A 19,997-nucleotide genomic window follows, 5' to 3' on the forward strand; every position below is an offset into this window, starting at 1 on the left:
CTGTCAGACCTGCTGAAACTCTCTAGTACTTTCCATATTACTAAAGCGTGTAGCAATTTATCCCACAAATTGTTTTGAACTAACAGTGTAGTTCATGTTTTGTTGTGCATGAGAAAAAAAGGGGAAAAACTTTAAATATAACACATATGAACTTAATCATAATAACACCTGAATTGTAAAGCACGATGCTTCAGAACACAATTTAAACGGTTACTGGGAACAATAAAAGCTACCAATCATGACTCACCTAATGATTTTTCAACAATTCTCAAGCACTTCAGACACTCTTAACTGAAATAGATGTAGAAAACTTTGTTAAAGCAGCTGTGCAATGGGTAATATGAAGCAAAATGGCTCGTTTTATGAATTGAATCGTGGATTTAATGGCCAGCATTATAATGAAGTGTAATCAGATTTATAATGAGGAAAGACAAAAAAAACAAGGAACTTATCAGTATGTCACAGAAAGACATCTTGGTAGACTAACTGGAAGTCCTGAAGAAGTTAATAATTAAAAAAAAACATAAGGATAAGGCATAAAAATTATCAGCTGGAAGTACAGATAAGGGCACAATGAAAACTGCTATCTGCTGAGGATATCTCAAATCTCACTGAAATGCTTTGGCAAGGATTTAGCAGCTGATATTACCACTGAAAATTGCAGGATTATGCTAATGTTTTAACAAATGTCATGGGGAGACAGAGAATGTGCTGAAGATTGTATTTACATGGTCTAATCACTAGTCTTAATTCTAACAGCTCTCAGCCTGGAAATTGTTGAAAGTGATGTTATGGTACCTTGATTTTGAAATTGTCATTCCAATTCCTCAATGGCCTCTCCCCCAGCTATCTCTTTAATCTATTCTAGCTCCACAATCCTTAAAGTTATCTGCACCATCTAATTCCTGCCTCTGGAGCGTATCTGATTTTATCTACTGTCTGATCTATGTCTTGATGTGAAACATATTTATTTGCTTCTTTGCGTGTTTGATACTTTGTTTTATACTTTGTTTTATAAATTCCACTGAAGCACCTTGGAATTTTCCTTACATCAAAGGCTCCTTATGAGTATAAATTGTTGCAGCTGTTGTCATATTTTCAACTGCCAAGGCTCTAAGCTCAAGAATTCTCTCTCCCTTGAAGATGCTCCTTAAAAAACTAAAATATCTGTTTCACCAAACCTTATGTGGCTCCCTATGAAATTTAGTGCATGGGAATGTTCCATATTAATGGTGCTACAGAAATGCAGCTTGCTATTGTTGCACAACAGTTTCTGTATTCTGTCAATGTTCATTCTCTGCTTTTTAAAGGAAGTTTTAATTAATTTTAAATAAAAGTTAATGTCTTTCAAAATAGTAGAAATAAGAATTAAGTATATAAAATTCATAGAACCACATTACTCATAGTAATGTATAGGCTATAATGTTTAAAGACTGATAAAAAATCAGTCAGAGGTGGTAATTTGAAACAAGTTGTCAATCCCTATACATGAGGCAGATCATTAGTTTCATGAAATCTGTGCTCTAATCTGTTTGGGAGGTAAAGTTTGGAAGACCTGGGCTCCGTTGAGACTGGAGGAGACATGGAAGTTTTTTTTAAAAATTCCCTACAGTGTAAAAAAAGGCTCTTTGGCCCAACCAGTCCACACCGACCCTCTGAAGAGTAACCCACCCCCCTCTGACTAATGCACCTATCACTATGGGCAATTAACCTGACCTGCGCATCTTTGGACTGTGGGAGGAAACTGGAGCATCCGGAGGAAACCCATGCTGACACAGGGAGAATGTGCAAACTCCACACAGACAGTCGCCCAAGGCTGGAATTGAACCTAGGAGCCTGGAGCTGAGAGGCAACAGTGCTAATCACTGAGCCACCGATGTAACATAGAATCACTGTTGGAATCTTAACTTACCAGGAAGACTATTTGGGTATCTGTGTGGGAAGCAGGTTAAAAGAGCAAACATTTACTTGTGCGTTGGGAAAGCGACAGGAACTTGCTTCCTTCTGCATTTAACCTGAGCTTGCATGTTAGCAGGTGGGAAACCATTATGTTCCAGGGCAATTGTACATGTTAAATGGAGTTTAAACCTTCAGTTTTTAATTCGCAGCTTCTGGGATTTTTACAACTTGCCAGATAAAATAAAGTGAGCGGACAGAAAAGATTGATGGTGCTGAGCAACTGATGAAGAAGGAATTCTTCAAATACTGAAACACTAACAGCCACTCCCCTGCCTGGTGAAGAACTTGCTCAAAAGGACCTGACCTGACAGTGTTCTTTCAGTGCTTCAGATTTTCTGCCAATTTGGAGCTTTTTTCGACTTTGATCAGTACTTTCTAGCTGCCAGCCTTCTCAGCAGCTTGAGAGCTACTTGTAGGGCTTCACTTTGGGTCTCTGCTGAGCAACAAGAACAGCACCAGCAGTCGGAGCAACACCAAGGGAGCAACTGCAACTTTCTGTTCAGTCACCTGTCATGGCACAGATCAGAGGTCATGAACGCAGAGTTCCAGTTTGCAACAGGCTTTATCTCAGCATAGGTGACAAATGCAGAAGGTCAGCTTTGTCAACTTACTGAGTACCAGTGTTTCAGGAGACTTGGGCTTGGTCATTAGATAGTTTACTGACATTTGCAGCCTCTGGATGATCTCTTGCCAACTGGATCAGGTGAGCTTATATTATCAGTGGCCTCAATACTTTGTTACGGGTCTTCCTTTTGTCAATCACTATAAATTGAAGATAGAGTCACTCTTGTTATAGATTCGTCTATTAAAGGGAATTGCTTCTTCCTATTCATTTTTCCCCAGATCCCTCATGATTTTGAATGTTAGCATCAAATCTCCTCTTGTCCTTTTTTTCTCAAACAAAAACAGCCTAAGCTTCTCTAATTTGTTCTTCCGCATAATAGGAATCCCTCATCCTCAGAACCATTTCCGTAAATCATTTCAGTACCTGATGCTGAATATGCTATTATGAAGACTGGACAAATGTTGGGTGCTGTCTTAAGTATGCATCAACAGAGGGCAGAAGGTGCTTAAGAAAGCTTGCCTTGCAACTTCAGAAGAGAAAGAGGAACAACAGAAGCAGCAGACATGTTAATGGGACCTCACTCGGTTGGATTTATTCAGTCGTGCTTCAAATTTATTGATGTAATACAACCAAATGGTGTACCAATTCTGATTCTACCGTATGCAAGCTCTCCTGCATCTAGCACTCAACACAAAAAAGTCCCACATTAACTATCTATCATAGCTACCTAATGCTCGTCTTCTACTCTTGTGATTCTATTCTTCACAACACAGAAGGTTACTTGGCAGTTGGCAAGCAAATATGAGGATGAGATCATAAAAATTTGAAATTAGGTTAATTTATTTGTTCACGGGAACTGGGTATCACTGACTAGATCAGGATTTATTGCCCATCTCCCATCGCCTTTGAGGATATAGTCATGAAGTATTTTCTTCAATTGCTTCTTCCCATGAGCTACAGGGACGATCTCAATGCTATTAGGTCGTGAGTTACTGAATTTTGATTCCAGCAGTAAAGAAGGGCAATATAATTTCAAGTCAGGATGGTGTACTGGGTTGGAAGAGAATTTGGGAGTATTCCCATGCATCTGCTGCTTTGGAATTTCCTAGTGAAAGAAACTTAGTGAGTTGCTGCAGTTCATTGTGTATGTTGTAGATACTGCAGCTACTTTACCTCAGTGGTGGAGGAAGAAAATGTTAAAGGTAGTAGATAGAATGATAAGTCAAGTTGTCTCCTTTGTCCTGGATGCAGTCAAGCTTCTTGAATGTTGTTAGAGCTCATTCAGGCTAGTGCAGAGTATTCTGCCATACTCCTGGCGAAAGTAAGTGAATTACTCACTGTAGAATTCCCAGCAGCTAACCTGATCTGCTATCTACTGTATTTATGTGACTGGTTCTGCTCAATTTCTGATCAATGGTAACCCCAAAGACATCGATAGAGTAGGATTTAGTGATTATAATACGTTTGTATGTCCATAGCAGTTTATTAGCATCTCTCTTGTTCAAGATGTTTGTTGCCTGACATTTATGTAGTTCCATAAACTGCATCTTGTTTAAGAGCTTCTTATTACAACACCAGGTGGCTTTCCTCTACCATGTAAGATCAAGAAGCTACCAGGAAAGAAGTGGTGGCAATAAGTCTACCAGATTGACCATATACCATGCTGAGCTATGGTGAGGATTCATCTTCTAATAATCAACTCTGTCTGTGCTCAGTTTAACTCCAACCAGATGAGAGATTCTCAATGACTTCAATTTTATTCTGGGTCCTTGATGCCACAGCCTGGCAAATGCTTCCTTGGTATACAAAGGCAGTCACTCTCACTTCACCTATTGAGTTCAGTATTTTTGTTCATGTTTGGACCAAGGCTTTAATAAGGAAAGAAGCTGAATGATCTGAGAGAACCCAAACCAAGTATTGTTAAACAGGTTATCATTGAGTTCTACTTGGTAGCTCTGTTGATGAAATTTTCCATCACTTTGTTGATGACCAATAATCAACATAGGATTCATTGACCAAGTTGATATTTGACTAACATTTAATAGATAAGTAACTTTTCAACATAGACTAAATACCTTAGTGAATACCATAGACAACCACAAAGTTTGATTTATTAAGTTCCTATTTCATTAATTCTCTATTACACCTCCAAAAATCAGCTTTAAATGAGTTAGAGGTAAGCAGTTTGTAGCCCTTGTCTTGAATTTTTTGATTGTTTTTTTTTCTGGAATTTTGGAACCCAGGATAGCCCAGGACAACAAAGCACCCGGTTCACTCAGGTGCCAGTAATTATAGCTGACCATCCAGTATATATTGAAAAAGTATGGCATTTGTGGTATTTTCCCAGATAACGACCCATTTCCCATCTCTACCAGTATGTGGTACTAGGTAAGGATTATTTGAGGTAGTTTGTTTCCATCAATCTCCCTCTGTTTTTGCTTTGTCTTAGATCTATCTAGTGACTAGTGGTATAGGATGCACCACTGCAGAATTTTAATGGAAGAGAGCCAACATTCATTGCCAATATCTAAATGGTCTTGAGAAGATAATGGTGATTTGCTTCTTGAAATGCTGCAGACTACTGGGTGTAGGTACATACAATGCTGTTGTGAAGGGGCGTTCAAGAACTTTGATTGCTCTTAGATAATCAGAATGTTTATTGCATGGTAGCTATCCATAAAACTATGTTTGGTCAGCTATAATTACCAGGATCGTAGTGAACTGGTCCAGATACATCAGCTCCCTCTGGTAGCAAGAACAGAACTCTTTGTCTTCTCCCTCAGTGTGTATGTGATATCAATAGAATCGATGGAGTCAATGTAACATAAACAGTAATCTATTCAGAACCATTGCCTCATCTAAAAGTATTAAAGAACCCTGCCAAAACTGATGTCAATAGGAATCAGGGAGCAGCTCTCCATTGCTGGAGCCATAGTTAGCACAAAGAAAGAAGGTCGTGGTTGTTGGAAGCTGATCATCTCAGACCCAAGATATTATTGCGGGAGTTCCTCAGGATAGTCTGGTAGGCTCAACCATCTTTTGCTGGTTTATCATGATTTTACCTGTGGGGATGTTTGCTGATGAGTGTACATTGTTTATTCTAAGTTCAATTTTCCAGGTATTAGAGCAGTGCGTTCCTGCACACAGAGAGAAGACACAAGACTACATTAAGGCTTAGGCTACCAAATGCAAACAGCATTCAGTCCACACAAGTGGCAGGTAATGCCCATTGCCAAAAAAAGAGAGTCTAACCATCTCCTCCTGATATTCAACAAGATGATCATTACTAAGATCCCTACCATAAACATCCTAGTGGTTGTAATGGATAACAAATTTTAACTCCAGCAGCCCATAAATGTTGTGACCACAGGAGTAGTTCAGAAGCATTGCATTCTGCAGGTAGTAACTGACCTCTTGTCTACCTAAAGCCTGATGACCACCTACAAGGTAAAGGCTGGAGTGAGAAATGCTTTTTACTGGCTCAGATGAGTGTAACCCAAACAATAATCAGGAAGTTCAACAGCATCCAGAACAAAGCAAACCACTTGACTGGCTCCTCATCTACCACTAAGCAAATGTCCCCCCCTCCACAACCAACACACAATGACAATAATATATGCCATCTCCAAGATGAACTCATAAACTCACATAGGAGTTTTCAGTAGTAATTTCCATACCTGCAGCGTTTGTCAACTGGAAGAATAAAGGCAGAAAATTCATGAGGGCACTTCCATCTCCAAGTTCTCCTCCAGAGGCGAGATCATCCTGCCTTGGAAATGTGTCACCATACCTTCATAAGTGGAACACATATCCAAAATCTGCCCTACTAATTGCATTGAACATTACATAGACCAAGAGATGTGGGTGTCGGAGAACTACATAGGTAACATGAAAGGTTGTCTCAAGATTGCCTAAAATCGACAGCGACTGTCTGTTCGAGTTTGCAAGTTCTCCCCATGTCTGTGCGGGTTTCCTCTGGGTGTTTCAATTTCCTCCCACAGTACAAAGATGTGTGGGTTACTTAGATTGATAATATTAAATTGCCCATAATGTTGAGGGATGTGCAAGCCAGGTAGATTAGCCATAGGTATGCAGGGTTGCAGAGATAGAATAGTGGGGTGGGTCTGGGTGGGATGCTCTTCAGAGTGTCGGTATGGACTTGAAGGGCTGAATGGCCTGCTTCCACACTGTAGGGTTTCTGTGATTCTCTGGAAGTGATTTCTGGAAATTTAAAAGAAGAATGTTTACCACTGACAGGCCATCATTGCAGAGAGAATCATTTCACAGCATTGTAATTGGCAGCAGCAGTGGTCCTCCGATCCTTGTGGCTGCACATTGAGAGAGATCATGATTGGCATCCCTGCCAGCTCCATGAGTGCATGGCCAGGTACCATTCAGGCTTCAGCTTCACCAGGGCCATTGTGATATTGGGAATATCTTGCAAATTGGCATTTTCCCCCCAGTGATTCCATAAGCTGTCTTAATTGCTTCGGAACCACTAGCACTGCATCCACTGCTAGCAAGATCTCTTGGAAGTGGGAATGCATTGGTGAACTAACTCAACATAAGACTCTTAGCTTGTCTTTGGTCCCACTTTGAAATCTGCCTCCCTGGGACTGGGAAGACTCTTGATCAACGATTGTCACCCACTCCTGCTCACTTGTAAGGGGCACTTTTTTAGTTATTTATTTATGTTGTGAAATGTGGGTGTTGCGCTGGCCAGTATTTATTGCCTGTTCCTAGTTGTCCTTGAGAAGGTGGTGGTGAGCTGCTCCCTTGAACTGTTGTAGTCCACCTGCTGTGGGTTGATCCACAATGTCTTTAGGGAGGGAATTCCAGGATATTAACGCACCAACAGTGAAGCAATGGCAATGTATTTCCAAATCAGGATTGTGAATGGCTTGGAGAGGAACTTTAAGATGGTGGTGTTCCCATGTACCTGCTTCCTTGTCCTCCTAGATGAAAGTGGTCGTGAGTTTGGAAGGTGCTGTCTGTGGATCTTTGAGAAGTTCTGCAGTGGATCTTGTAGATAGTACACACTGAGCATCATTAGTGGAGGGAGTGGATGCTTGTGGTGCCAATCAAGTGGGCTGCTTTGTCCTGGATGGTGTTAAGCTTCTTGAATGTTGTTGGAACTGCAGTCATCCAGGAAAGTGGGAAATATTCCATCACACTCCTGCCTTGTAGATGGTGGACAGGCTTTGAGGAGTCAGGAAATTAGTTACTTGCCGCAGTATTTCTAGCCTCTGACCTATTTTTGTAGCAACTGCCCTTATGTGATGAGTCCAGTTGAGTTTCTGATTAATCATAACCCCCAGAATATGTGATTCAGTGATGGTAACACCATTAAATGTTAAGGGGTGGTGGTTAGATTGTCTCTTATTGGTGACAGTCAAAGCCTGGCATTGTGTGACACCAATGTTACTTGCCACTTGTCAGCCTAAGCTTGAATATTGTCCAGATCTTGTTGTATTTGAAAACGGATTGCTTCAGTATCTGAGGAGCCATGAATGGTGCTAAATATTGTGTAATCATCAGCAAACATCCCCACTTCTGACTTCATTACTGAAGCAGCTGAAGATGGTTGTGCCTAGGATAATATTCTCAGGAACTCCTGCAAAGATGTCCTAGAGCTGACTTAACTGACCTCCAACAACCACGACCACCATCCTATGTGTCAGATATGACTCCAACCACTAGACAGTTTGCCCCCTGATGCCCATTGATTCCAGTTTTGCTCGAGTTCCTTGATGCCGTACTTGGCTGAATGCAACCTTGATGCCATGGGTTATCACTCCCACCTCATCTCTGGAATTCAACTCTTTTGTCCATGTTTGAACCAAGGCTGCAATGAAGTCAGGAGTTGAGTGGCCCTGGAGGAACCCACACTGGACATCACACTGGACATCACTGAGCAGGTTATTGCTAAGCAAGTGCTGATTCATAGCACTGTTGATGACATCTTCCATCACTTTACTGATGATCAAGAGTAGACTGATGGGGCAGTAATTAGTTAGGTTGGATTTGTCCTGCTTTACATGCCCAGGACATACTTGGTCAATATTCCACATTGTTGGGTTGATGCCAGTGTTCTAACTGCACTGTAACAGTTTGGCAAGGGGAGCAGCAATTTCTGGAGCTCCAGTCTTCTGTGTTATTGTCAGAATGTTGGCAGGACCTGTAGCCTTTGCAGTATCCAGTGTCTCCAATCATTTCTAGGTATCACATGGTGTGAATTGAATTGGCTGAAGACTGGCATCTGAAATGTTGGAGACCACTGGAGGAGGCCAAGATGGATCATCCACTTGGCATTTTTGGCTGAAGATAACTGTGAATGCTTCAGCCTTATCCTTTGCACTGATGTGTTGGCCTCTTCCATAATTGAGGATAAGGATATTTGTGGAGCCTCCTCCTCCTCCAAAGTGTCAATTAATTGCCCATTAACATTCCTGATTGGATATGGCAGGAGTGCAGAGCTTATCCATTGCTTCACCATGTGACAATCTTATTACCTGTCCTGGATCATTCAGGTGTTATAGTTGAGCTGTTGGAAAGCACTTATGAATCATGAAATGGAGTATCCTCAGAATGAATGACTTCCTCTGGGGTATCTTCATCTTCTTCTGATGACAGAGATGTTTATCAGGTATTTATAAATTGCCTGATATATGGTATTTATCAGGCAATTCTAAGTCATAATTCTGTTGTTCATTTAGACTTCAGTAGTTGTTGACTTCAAGTTAACATGAAAGTTGTCTGCCACGTGACGATATTATTTTTAATTTTGTCACTAACTGGAAAACCCCATTTTCATTCTTGACATTGGCCAGCTATGATTAGCCTTGGTGTAATTCCCACACTTCTCCTCAGTTGCTGTCAGAGTGACAATAACTGGAAAGATACGAATTTTAGCTATGGATTGATTTCAGACTAAAGAAGGCAACGTTTCTGGAGGTTGGTTGATGAGATGAGAATGAAATTGTAATAAAATGAGGTGAGCATTTATTGTTGGTTGGTCGAATGATGGGAATGTGAGGAGATGTCGAGGTGAATTCATCTGCAAGAAATACTGGGTTGAGGATGGATGTATAGGGTAGGCAGAGTGAATAAGTTTGCACTTGAAAGTAGTATGGTCTTCTTTGATCAGGTTATTAAACATACTCCAGCACCATATCATGCAGCAAGGCACCAAACCTCTTCTCCTGACTTCCCTGCCACTTCCAGCCTCGCCTGCTTGATGTCTTCTTTCCTGGACCTGTTCCAGAGGAAGGAGGACCATCCTTTGAGCCATTTCAATTTGCAGCATAATGTACAGAAATGCTTCTGTACACTGTGGTGCAACATTTTAATGTTGACTTTTCATTTGTCTATCGTTGTCTCATTTCTAGCACTTCAAGAACGTTTTTTCTTCAGATCCTCGTGAGATGTTTTTAAACAGTGCAGCGGATACAGTTAATTGTGGGTTTACATCAGGCTCTCAACTCAAAATCATCAGGAAACCACGAAAATGGATACAAGTGTCCTGGATAAGTTAAAAACCCACTTACTAACATGTTGCTGAAGCTTTCAGGTTTCCAACCTATGATTGGCCCCTGCTATTGTGTGCTTATCAAAATGTTAAAATTTACCCCATTGACAATTAACGAAACCATTTACCCCTATGATAACTTTCTGACAACATCTTTTTGTTCTCTCTCTTGCTTTCCAACCATCAAGAGAGAACTATCAACAGCCAATATAACTCTGATAGGGAGTTAGATGGTACTGCACTGGGGATTCACCCACAGTAGATGAGCCTGTATAGGTAGAGGCAACAAGAATAGTCTGGGAGGGAGGTCAATTGAAAGGCATCTCACATAATAGCACTGATTAGAAGTCGCAATAGTATAAATTGGATGATTGTGAGTCAACTCCCCATTTAGAATACAAGAACATAAGAAATAGGAGCAATGTCAGTCTCTCATGTCTAACCCACGATTCTATAAGATTTTAGCTGCTCTGCCCCAGGTCGCGACTCTTTCATGCCAGTTCCTCGTAGCCCTCAACTCTCCAGAATTTCAAATGTCAATCTACTTCCTCTTTAAATACTTTCAGTGATCTAGGCTCCACCAATGTCTGGAGTAGAGAACTCCAGATATTCACTGCCCTCTGGGAGAATAAATTCCATCATATTTCATCTTTAAATATTTGCCCCCTTACACTGTAACTGTAACCTATAGTTCTAGAATCCACTGTTAGTGGAAACATCTTCTCAACAACAATCCTGACAAACCGCTCAGAATATCGTATGTTTCAATAAGACCACTCCTCATTCTTCTAAACCCTAATGAATAAAGGTCTAGCCTGTTCAGTCAGTCCTGATACATCAACCTCTTCATCCCAGGAATCAGTCTAGTCAATCTCTTTTGAACTGTCCCCAGTGCCAATATATCCTTGCTTAAATAAAGGGAACAAAACTGCTCACAGTACATTTCACATCTCTCTCAACTTTATTTCTATTGAAGCTACCAAGAACACTTCACTTCCCCTAATTGCTACAATGTGACTGTGATATATTTAATTCCAATTATACCAATAATAAGCACCGGGGAGAAAACTTTTCTGTGTTTTGTAATTGTTGCATTAATCTTATTAATGGTTCCCCTAGTTAAGATCAGTTATGCTGGCCTATAATGGAGTCCGTTTTCAGATTATAATTTATTTCAATAACAGCTTGTTTTTCATAATGACTTTTAATAAAGATTTTAAAATTGAATAAGTAATTTTAAAAATAATTTTACTCATCCAGTTTTGAAGGAGTAGGAATCCTTGCTGCAGTAATAAATACAGAAAGTCTTAGTTCTTTCTACTAGTTTACTGCCACTGTTTACTAATGTTTGCTTTTTCACTGAGTTTTGCAGAGCAAAATATGGTGCAGAAAAGGAAATTCAGTGGAGTTTATTATTCTTAAACATATGTTGTATATTTCTTTACAGTTGATAAATATAACATTGATGTATATTTTGAATGGCTCCCTTACTTTAAAGCGCAGTCACTGAAATCAAAGTTTCTATTTTTTTTCTAACCATAGAAGCTAGCAAAATAAGTTTCCCAATTCATTGCTTATACAAACTATCCTCAGCCATTGGCCATTGAGTGATGTGGAACAGAGATTTCTGTAAAATTCTAGAATCTAGAATGCGTCTGCAACAGAGGTTGGCTGAATTACAGAATATCAGGAGCTGGAGGAAAGTTCAGGATTGATACTATTCAAAATGATTCTATACTATTAAAGGCGATATTTGAGTGCTCTGAACAGAAATTTTTCCAGAACTTGGCAACTCTTGCTGCTGATCTTTATTCTCCCTCGAGCTCCTTGAATGGAAAATATTCAGCCAGTCTAATTTCGTTGACTTCCATAAATCAACACGATCAGTTCTACACAATGTTGCTTTTCATGCACTCATGTATTAAACTTATCACATGCCTTTTTTTCATTAAATTGGTTTTAGCTGTTTTAGTCTTCCTGGATTCCCATGATGTCCCAATGCAAAGAGAGTGGGGTTGGAGAACTCCACATTAAAGTGACATGTAATAGGCTGTACATTTTGTAAACACTTCAGTGGAGCCTGGCTTTAGTTTGATGGGATTGGCAGCCATATTGTGGATGTGGCAAGATGATGTTATTACTCTTCATTATAAAATTATGGTGGCCAAATCTACTATTCCTGATTGGAATGTTGTGATTAGTATCCTGGCTTTCACAAATTTTTTTGTGCATTCCCAATCAAACAAAATAGCTACTTTAATTATTCCCTGACTTTCTCTGTACAGTGATGATTTGAGCCATACAGACCAAAATAGCCTTCTATTAATCACTGATCTGCCTTGCATTATCTGATTTCACTACTTTGAGACATGGTGACTTGGTTGCAAACTGCCATTCTGTAAGATGTAGACCCCTTTGCCTGAGGATAGCTAACCAGCAAAAAAAGCTGCATGTGTGCAAAGAGATTGGAATAAAGATTCCCAACTGCATAATCTTTTGGCTGTCTCTATGCTTAAGTTTCATCAGACATATAAGATAGGATAGGACAAGAGCTAAAATAATTAGGAGAGCTGTCTCACAGACTAGTCAAGCAACAGCCTGACTAAGCCATACTCACAGAACTTTTCTTACAGGCAATGTCCCGGATACCACCATCACCATCTCTGGGTATGTCCTGTCACACCGGCAGGGCAGACCCACCAGAGATGGAGAAGCAGTGTTTATAATCAGGAAGGTGTTTTCAACTTTGGTCTGATCCCCATGAAATCTCATGCCACCAGATCAAACATAGGCATGGCCTCTTGCTGATTATCATGAAAGCATTCCCCATCGCCCTTGGATGATGATACAGTGCTCCTCCATGCTGAATACCACATTGAGGAAGCTCAGAGTGTGGTAAGACCCAATCTTGGTGGGGGATCTTCAACATCCATTGGCAAGAGTGACTCAACAGCACCAAAATTGATCAGGCTGGTTGAATCCTAAAGCACATTGTTGATAGACTGGGCATGTGGTAGTTGGTGAAGGAACTAACAAGCAGAAAAAAAATATTTGAAATAATTTTCAATAATTTGCTTGCTTCAAATATATTTGTCCTTGGAAGTAAGAGTGGTCACCACACAGTCCTGGTAGAGATGAAGCCCATTACGGATATTGAAGTATCTGCACAGAGACCATGCCCTGCCACCAAGTCACCCTTTATTTGTTAGAGCACAGGACATTGACTTTGTGGCTAGCCAGCTCAGAGTCAGTACTCAACTGAGGAGATTCTAATCTCCTGGCTATTTTGTTTTACCCTTCTACCCTACACTACTGCCATATTCTCCTGCTTATTTTTTTCCCCATGTTGTGTGTGTGCAGGTGTAGGAGACAGTGAAGAACAATGAGTGCATAAACTTTATTCATATTCCACCATCAGAAGGGAAACATCCAAGTGGCAGTGCCCTTACCTCCTAGTTACTTTTTTCTTCCTGTTCGTTTAAAATTTTATTAAGCAGTACAAATTACAAACAGTTAACAATGAGCAGCAGTTTACAAGAAACAGCAATTTATAGGGGAAAGGGATGGCAAAGCCAAACCCTTTCATGCAACCAGGGTTCACAGGGAAAAGAGGATGAAGCTCAACTCCCACCATGTCATATCAAAAAGAAACTGTAGAATCAATCACATACAAACAGTCCAATAAACTGAAAATAAAACAGTGCAGATGTCATGGCAACCCAGCAAATCACCCATCCCTCCCACTTTCCGGTCACTCAAAGGCAGCCCGCCCCATGCCCCTTCCAGCTCTCGGTCTGCCCCATGCTCCTTCTGGCTCTCGGTCCACCCAATACTCTTTCCAGCTCTTGGTCTGCCCTGAACCTCTAGGAGAGCCCACTCCCCCCACCCAGGACAACAGCGATCAGGACAGCCTACCCACCTTCCAACTTCCATAACCACCCTCTCACACCTTCCAGCCACATCTAGGACAACCCACCCCAGTACCTGACTGGGATGACAATGCTGAGGACAGCCTACCTCCCTTCCAGCTCTTGGTCCACTCTTACAAACCATCTGGTTCTTGCCCACACCAACGTGTCATCCAGCCTGTGGACTGCCCTGACACCCCTTCTGGCCACCTGTCGGACAACCTGTCCCCTTCCCTGGGATGATGGCAGCACAGGGCAGTCCATAAGCCTTCCAGATCTCGGCCTGACCCAACTCATCTTCTGGCTTTCATCTGCCCTGACACCCCTTCAAGCCACCTCTAGGACAACCTGTCACAGGTACCCCTTCTTGGGACAACAGCGTTCAAATGGCCTCCCCATCTTCCAGCTCTCAGGGACAGCCTACCCCACTTCAGGTTCACAGGTTGGCCTGCCCACCCTCCGGCTCTCTCAGGGTGACAGCTTTTGGGATGACCTATGAGCCTCCCAGCTCACAGTAAGGCCTGCCAGACCCAGGGACACACAAGACCGTGCAGGTAATAACCCCAACAAGAAACAAGACAAAATCAATTAGCAACAAACAGAGTCCCTTCTGGTACACAGAGTCCATTATGATAAACAGTCTCTTCAGAATACAAATCCATTCCCAGGAACAGAGTCCACTCCAGTGTGCAGAATGCGTGGCCAGATATAGAGTCCACAACCAAAGGCAGAGTCCACTCCAGTATACAGAGTCCACTCCCAAAGGCAGCAAATGCACACCTCCCAGCACACACATAGGTGTTCAGTCTCCATAGAGGCCTGGTCTATCCATAGAGAACCAAGCCACACATGCAAGTATAGTTCATTGTAAAAGGCATAGTTAACTCAGAGGGGATGGTCCACTCAAACAGGCAGCGTTCACTACAACAGGCAGAGGCAGATGCAGCAAATTCTCACCTGCCAGCAGATACACACGCCTGTTCAATCTTTACAGAGCCTCATCTACCCACAAAGGGCCAGGCCTACCCACAGAGGAACAGTTCATCTGGAAAGGTGCAGTATTTCACGGGGGGCTCAGTCCAAACATCCAAAAAGTGAAAACACATGCAAAAAAGAAAGAAAACCAAAGTGCAAGGTTTGAACCCTGTCACAAAATCCACAAAATTGTCCTTTTCTCATCGTAAAAGAAAAGAGTAACACACAGGCTGTAACCAGCCAGTGAAACAACAGTTCTCAATGAGAATTGAAATACACCTGTAATGTATTGAATGTGTAGAGCAGACAATTTAAAAATCAGTCCTCAATAAAAAAGGAAAACCAGCTAACAAACTGGCTTTGTAGATCAGCCAGTTCAGGAATCAAGTTTCCCCCCCAAAAACACAGAAATCAATGGTAACAGTACACACTGGCTGTGTGGCCAGCTAGCCTGGAGTCAGTCCTCAACTGAGGAGATTCTAACCTCCTGGTTATATCTTTTTTACCGTCCTACCCTACACTACTGCCATACTCCCCTGGTTAACATTTTTCCACATGTCACATGTGTGCAGGTGTAGGAGGCAGTGAAGAACATTGAGTGCATAATCTTCATTCATATTCTACCACCAGAAAGGAAACACCCAAGTGGCCAGTGACAAGCAGTGCCCTTCTCTCCTGGTTATATATATATTTTTTCTTTATTTTATGTATCCTGTAGCTCATACACATGTCAGCTAAGACATGCAAATGGTTCAGGAATAAAGGTTTAAGTAGTCTCACCCCAACTCAATGACATCCATATTCAATCACCTCAACTGTGTGGCTTTCATCCGACATCTATGTAGTGTCCTCCCTAACTCAAAATCATGTAATACTTATGGTACCCATAATGGCCACCCTGCTGAGTTATACTGAGAGTCAGTCAGATTTACTGAAACATGTACTGCTGAGGAACATTAGCTACCTAGATATATTTCCCACTTCTCAACATTACTCTGTGTTCCATTCGAAATCTATGCTATTTTCCTCCTCCTCCTTCTACATTACAACCATTCTCTGTGTGAAGTGGTTTCTCCTAAATTCTCCATTAGATTGATCACTAACTCTCTTCTATTTATGAAATTTATGGTTTTTGTTTCCCTGACAGGAGCCTTGTGAAATAATTCCACATAGGCTGGTCTCTTGTCATTACATCATCTTTTATTTAACATTGATCCACTCCTTCACAGCCAGCTCTCAGAGTATCAAGCTGTCTGACACCCCGTTTTAATTTTTTTCTTTGTTTTTATTACCCCCACACTACCGCCTAACTGCGGTAATGCTTATTTTTCCCCCGCAGCCATAGTCTGTGTGTGCAGGTGTGAGATACAGTGAAAAACCCATGGTGTACAAATCTTTATTCATATTCCACCACCAGGAAGAAAGGAAACGCCCGAGTGGCCAGTGACAAGCAGTGCCCTTCTCTCCCGGTTATATATTTTTTCTCTTTTACAGTGAACAGAACTGTGACACACATTTTTTTTTCACCTACTCTCCTGTTTTTTTTTCTTTTTTTCCTTTCTTTTTCTCCACACTATCTAACTGAGGCTTCTCTTCATTATATTTTTTTCTTTGTTTTAATTTTTTTCTTAGAACTCCTGACACTCTTGTTTATTTCTTTTTCCTCTGACACTCCTGTTTCATTTTTTCATTTCCCCACACTACCGCCTAACTGCAGTAGTGCTTATTTATTCCCCCGCACCCATGTTGTGTGTGTGTGTGCTGGTGTAAGATACAGTGAAAGACACAAAGTGCATGAATCTTTATTCAATTTCCACCACCAGGAAGAAAAGAAAACACCCAAGTGGCCAGTGACAAGCACTGCCCTCCACATCAGGGGGCAAAGCTGCACAATTCTCCTGGTTATATTTTTTTTAGTGTGCTTTTTTCATTTGTCACTGAAATAATTCCACAGAGGCCAGTATCCCATCACCAAGTCACCCTTTATTGACATATGGAAAGTCCTTGACACTGATCCAGCTTCCTCAGAGTCAGCTCTCAGCTTGAACCTTTGACACACATGTTTATTTTTTTTAATCTTTTTTTTAAAACCCCCACACAACCGCCTAACTGCGGTAGTGCTTATTTTTTTTCCCCAGCACCCATGTTGTGTGCGTGCGGGTGTGAGACACAGTGAAAGACACAAAGTGCATGAATCTTTATTCAAATTTTCACCACCAGGAAGATAGGAAACAACCGAGTGGCCAGTGACAAGCAGTGCCCTTCACATCAGGGGGCAATGCTGCGTGATTCTCCTGGTTATTTTTTTTTTGCTTTTTGGTTTGCTTTTTTATCTCCTGTTTATATATATATATTTTTAACCCCCCACACTACCGCCTAACTGCGATAGTGCTTATTTTTTCCCCCAGCACCATGGTGCGTGTGTGTGCAGGTGTGAGACACAGTGAGAGACACAAGGTGCACGAATCTTTATTCAATTTTCACCACCAGGGAGATAGGAAACAACCGAGTGGCCAGTGACAAGCAGTGCCCTTCACATCAGGGGGCAACGCTGCGTAATTCTCCTGGTTATATTGACCAACCAAGGATTTCCTGATTGGCCCAGGTTAACAACCCCAATCAAGAACCTCATAATTAACAAGGCCTACCTGGTTCTAATCTCTACAAATACCCTCCTTCATGCTGTGTGGCACTTGGAACAGGTCTAACAATTCAACACTGGACATCTATGAGGCGCTGTGGGCCATCAGGAGCAGGAGAATTGTTCTCCAACACAATCTATAACCTCATGGCCTGGCATATTCCTAACTCGAACATTGCCATCAAGCAAGGGGATCAACATTTTTTCAATGGAGAGTGCAGGAAGGTGTGCTAGGAGTAGCACTGGGCATACTGAAAAATCAGGTGCCAACCTGGTGAAGCTACTAAACAGGACCACCATCATAGAGTCATAGAGTTGTACAGAACAAAAACTGACCTGTTTGTTTCAACTCGTCCATGCTGACCAGATATCCTAAATAAATCTTGGCCCATTTGCCAGCATTTGGCTTATATCCTTCTAAACCCTTCCTATTCATATATCCATCCATGTGCCTTTTACATGTTTCAATTGTACAAGCCTCCACCACTTCCTCTGGCAACTCATTCCATACACGCACCAACCTCTGTGTGAAAAGTTGCCCCTTAGGTTTCTTTTAAATCTTTTACCTCTTGCCTTAAACCTATGCTTTCTAGTTTTGGACTCCCCTATCCTTGGGAAAAGACCATGACTATTCAAACTATCCATGCCCCTCATGATTTTATAAACTTCTATCACATCATCCCTCAGCCTCCGATTTTCCAGAGAAAATAGCTTCAGCCTATTTAGCCTTTTCCCATAGCTTAAACCCTCCAACCCTGGCAACATCCTAGTAAATCTTTTCTGAATCATTTCAAATTTCACACCATCTTTCCAATAGCAGGGAGGCCAGAATTGCACACAGTAGCAAAAGTAGCCTGTCCAATGTCCAGTACAGGCAACATAACCTCTCAACTCCTATTCTCAATGTACTGACCAATAAAGTCAAGCATACCAAACACTTTCTTCACTATCCTGTCTACCTGTAAGTCCACTTTCAAGGAACTATGAAGCCAAACACCAAGATCTCTTTGTTTGGCAACACTCCCCAGGACTTTAAAATTAAGTGTACAAGTCCTGTCCTGATTTGCTCTACCAAAATACAACCTCTCACATTTATCTAGATTAAAATCCATCTGCCACTCCTCAGTCCATTGGCCACCTGATAGACCATAAGCAGCAAGAGATAGATGGAGTTAAGTGATACCACAGCTAACAGATCAGATCTAAGCTCTGAGGTCCTGCCACATCCAGTCATGAATGGTGATGGTCAATTAAAAAATTCATTTATTTGAGGAGGAGTCTCCACAAATAAACTCACTCTTCATGATGGGAGAGCCCAGCACTTCAGTGCAAGAGATAAGGTAGCAACATTCACAGCAATCTTCAGCTTGTGGTGTCAAATGGGAGATCCATCTTGGCCTGTTCCATTGCTGCTCATCATCACAGCTGCCAGTCTTCTAATAGTTCGATTTACTCCACATGATATCAAGAAATGGCTGAAGGCATAAGATACCATAAAGTCTACGGGTCCCGCCAACATTCCAGGAAAGTACTGAGGACATGTGCTGCAGAATTTGATGTGAATTCAGACAAGCTGCTCCAGTGCAGGTACAACACCGTTATCTACCCAACAATGTAAAATAATTGCACAGGCATGTGCTATAAACCAAAAGCAGGAGAAACCTAACAAGGTTAATTATCACCCCATCTTCTCTCAATCAGTAATAAAATGATGAAAGGGCTCATCAACAGTGCTCGCAAGCAGCAGTAGCTCAGCAGTAACTTGGTCAGTGACACCCAAATTGAGTTTCACCATTGCCACTCAACTCCTGACTTCATTATAGCCGTGCTTCCAATGTGGATGAAATGTTGAATTCTAGGAGGTAGGTGAGAGGGACTATGCCCTAGAAAAGCTACAGTTAATGCAAATCAGGGAGAAAAGCATCCCACTTGATTAGCACCACACTCACAAACATCCACTCCCTCCACTACCAATGATGGTAACAGCAGTGTGTACTATCTACAAGATGCACTGACCCTCCTTAGATAACAGCTTCCAAACCCATGGCCACTTGCAGTTAGGACAAGAATAGCAGGTCATGGGAACATTACCACTACACTTTCCCTTCCAATCCACTTACCATCCTGACTTAGAAGTATATTGCTGTTCCTTCAGTATTGCTGGGTCAAAATTCTGGAGCTCCTTCACTAACATCATTGTGGGTCCACATTCAGCACATGGACAGCAGTGGTTCAAAAGTAATCTCAGCACCAACTTCTCAAGAGTAACTAGGGATGGGCAATAAATGCTGGGCCAGCCAGTGAATCCTACATCCCTGAATGAATAAAGTAAAACTATATATTTTTGATCTTGGAGCATTTGGGTTAGACAGGAAGAATTAGAGTGCATCTTCAATTCAGATCACTGACCTGCTGACACTT

Source organism: Chiloscyllium plagiosum, unplaced genomic scaffold, assembly GCF_037043375.1.
Source record: "Chiloscyllium plagiosum isolate Xiang-an unplaced genomic scaffold, Cpla_swu_hap1 HiC_scaffold_2, whole genome shotgun sequence".
Taxonomy (NCBI): domain Eukaryota; kingdom Metazoa; phylum Chordata; class Chondrichthyes; order Orectolobiformes; family Hemiscylliidae; genus Chiloscyllium; species Chiloscyllium plagiosum.